Source organism: Mustela putorius, unplaced genomic scaffold (genome assembly GCF_011764305.1).
Source record: "Mustela putorius furo isolate JIRA1106 unplaced genomic scaffold, ASM1176430v1.1 tig00000779_pilon_pilon_pilon, whole genome shotgun sequence".
In the NCBI taxonomy this organism is placed as follows: domain Eukaryota; kingdom Metazoa; phylum Chordata; class Mammalia; order Carnivora; family Mustelidae; genus Mustela; species Mustela putorius.
In genome coordinates this window covers 67,728-71,297 of record NW_025421477.1, presented here as the reverse complement: position 1 = coordinate 71,297, position 3,570 = coordinate 67,728, and the positions used below count along the sequence as shown (strand labels likewise).

The following is a 3,570-nucleotide window of genomic DNA, read 5'->3' as shown; positions in this document are numbered from 1 at the left end:
GAGACCTAGCGTGGGGCTTGATCCCAGGACTCTGAGATCATGACCTGAGCCAAAGGCAACTGCTTAACCAACTGAGCCACCCATCCGTTCCTCATTCATTTTGTTTTCTTTTTTCTTTTAAAAATAATTCGCTTTCTTTTGCATGCCACAGGACAGATTTCTTTAAAACAGGGTACATCAAGAATAAAAATAACCCCCCAACAATCTTTATTTTCACTAATATAAGAAATCCTTCTGGAAACATAAGCAAATGACTAAAAAGGCTTGAACCACTGAATCTACAAGTTAATACATGATCTGTTATGGCAGAATAACCAAGGATTTTCACCCAATGAAAGATTTTAATTTTCCAAATATAAAAGAGTCTACAAGGATCATACATGACAAAAATCTCTTATTCCAGGTTTTATGGTAAAGATGGATAACACACTGGCAGCTGAAGAAAGCTGAAACTTTTACTAATAAATAGATCCAAATTAAGAATTTCTACATTTCTTTAGAAAACAGAACCAGAATTCTTTTTTTTTTTTTGAACGATGATCCTGTGGAATGCCTTTACCTCCATCTTTCTCTAGTATTAGAAACAGTAAAACAGACACAAGGATGTTGACTGACAGCTCAACAATGCTGGATGCAGGACGTTTACAGGAACACTTGTTTAAAAGTCCTACAGGCTTATTGACTAAGGCTAGACAACAATTCATATGATCCTATTTGGTGCATTTTCTACCATGATCCAAGATCATTATATGGATATAGCCAAGGGCTGGGCCCCAACTTTCAGGAGAAAGACCACAAAGAAGAAAATAAGGGTGGCAATATGGTCCCCCCAGTTGATTATTTGTGTCCTGGAACTGGAAAAACAAAAGGTGGCAAATACAGACTGCAATGAGTTAAAGGACTTGGAAAAGTTGGCGGAGAGTGGCACGGTATACAAGTAAGGTCACTGGGCTTAGGACGGCAAGGGTGCTACGCTGAAAGAGCATCCGTGGGACCAAGTACTTATAATGTCTTGTGGTGTCATTCCCTCAATGACTTTAGAATATCTGTATGTAATAATAAATAGATCAGTTATGTAATAAGGCAGTTTGTTGAATACACACTCATCCTGTGGAATGAACCACCAGAGAGAGAAAGACAGACAGGATACCATACACATTCTTGAAAGTTTTCTTGTGATGTGTTTAATTTGTTTGTTTTCAAAGCTATCCAGGCTAACTCTTTCTGGGGATTTCCTTGGAGAGAAGAGTGGTCCGCTGAGTCTGGTTTGCTTAACCTCTCCTTTATCAAGAGAAAAATAAAGCTGAAGGTTTTGATTTTTATTTTTTTCCCTTTTGGTTGCAACATTCTGCGTGTTCTCATATAAACAAACAAATGAAAATTCACAACCAACCAAACAAACAAAAAACAAAAAACAATAGTTTTTGATGTATCCAGTTGTTGTATCCTCAGGAAATTCCAGATGTTTCCAGGTAACTCTGTAGTTTACGGACTGTGGTTTTGTCCAATGAGTAAAGCTCAAAATCAAATGTTGTGTTTGTGATATGAAAGTGTCTAGTTTCTTCTATAAGGTTCACAACCTGTTGCAGAATGTGTCTCTCCCTCAGCATCATTAACCTTCTGTGAAGCTCCACCAGTAGGTAGAGCTTTGTCACATTCACCATTCTTTATTTGCTTATCTGATTTGCTTTGCTTTATTGGACTTTTCACTTCAAGAACCTGGTTGTTGTTGCTTTTTAATAAAGGCGGTGGAGGTTTGTGATGGAGGGTGAAGAAGCTGAGCTGCTTTCACTGTCGCTGCCGTCACTTAAGCTAACCCTGCGGCTTTGGCTCCCTCCTCTATTTACACGTCTCTCCATTTCAGAGTCATTGTCATTATCCTCTCTCTCATCTGATTCCTCATTGTCATCGGAATGCAGATCTTTCATTACAGACCTTAAAGGACCTTGTTGCCTGGTCTGGGACAGTGTGAAGCTGGAGCTGGAGTTGGCAGGGCTGGGTTGTTTAGAATCAGATCTGGAGGACATGTTCTCCTCTGTGTCGGAATCATTGGGATCCACAATATTGTCAAATGGCAGTAAAGTTGTCTGTTCTTCTCAGAGGTCTCACTTTCAATTTTGACCTTTCCCATCTTGATGTGAGATTTATCTTTTATCTGTTTTTTGTCAGCAGAACACATGAGAAACAATGGTGGCATGCTAGAAAAACTCTTAAATAAAGCATCTGAACTACTCTTTTTCCTTTTTTTGGCTGAGAGTTCTTTGGAATCTGAAATGGGCGGGGGGGGGGGGGGTGGCTTTCATGGGAGCCTCCTTGTCTTGTTGTCCACTGGTGATGGTGAGTAAGTTACTATCTGGTTTTGACTCTTTCCACATGGGTTTCAGTTCCTTGAAGGCCATCTTAGGAATGTTTTTTTCTTCTTTCAGTCATTTGTTTTCTTCGGGTTTCTTAGAGGATTCTTTGGAAGATTTGTTGTCATCCTGAAGGGTTCTTTGAAGGCACTTATATGTTCTCTGGAGTCTTTAGGAGGTTTTTCCTTGAGCTCCTCCATCAGTTTGTGAGGCTTTGAAAAAAACTGGTGGTGGTGGTGGTGGTGGTGCTGGTGCTGGTGGTGGTGGTGGTTGTGTGGTGGTGGTGGCGGTGGTGGTGGTGGTGGTGGTGGGTGTGGTGGCGGTGGGGCAGTGGTGGTGGCGGTGGTGGCGGGTGTTGGCGGCGGTGGGGCAGGTGGTGGTGGCGGTGGCGGGGCGGGGCGTGGTGGGGCAGGCAGTGGCCGTGGGGGTGGTGGCGGTGTGGCGGTGGTGTGGTGGCGGTGGTGGTGGTGGCGGCGGTGGTGGTGGTGGTGGTGGTGGTGTGGATGCTCCTGTTGGGATCCCCTCCTGCCTTCAGCAACTTTCTTCTAAACTACTCTGTGGGGTTGTTGAAAGTTAGCTTTTCACCACAGAGGTGATTCACTGGTGGGTAGCCTTCGAGAGGCAATAATAAGTCATAATCAAAGCAGACTTCCTTAGGTTCTTCCTTGTTTTTAAAATAAACCTCAGTTGGCAAAATGAAACCAGCACACGCAGATTCTTCTACTTTGTAAGGTGCATCTTTGCACACTCTTTTTGGCCTAGGAAAGCTTTCATGCAAGCGGAAAGCTTTCTCCACAAGGTGCTGTATGTCCCTGTGCTCTGAGTGGCGCATGAACACCATCCAGTCATGGGTGAAGCCCTCCATGGTGGGTTTTTTCCTCACCTGGGCGCAGTGCCCCAGCTCCAGCTTCACCTGCATGGCACACAAGCTAACCATGCTCGGAGGCCAGGAGATTTGCTAGGGTGTTGTGTGGCACTCCCCTCCCCCGCGCCCCTCAGCTGTAATTCATGAAGAGGCTGCTATGAATGTGAGAGCGCCCAGGAGCGGAGGGCAGATGGGGGACATTCTCGGCCCTTTTCCCCCCGCATTCCTAAATGTTTTTAATACAGAAAACACATCTACATTTTTTATTATATTTCTTTGCCTTTACTAAAGCATAATATATTGACATAATTATTATACTATAATAATATTTCTAAGGAATATTTAAGTTTTTTT

General features: G+C 43.2%; 1 pseudogene; it reads right to left on the bottom strand.

Annotated features, from left to right (window-relative positions):
* Positions 1 to 1,448: 1,448 nt before the first annotated feature.
* On the bottom strand, positions 1,449 to 3,288 carry LOC123393235 (annotated as a pseudogene).
* Positions 3,289 to 3,570: the final 282 nt, after the last annotated feature.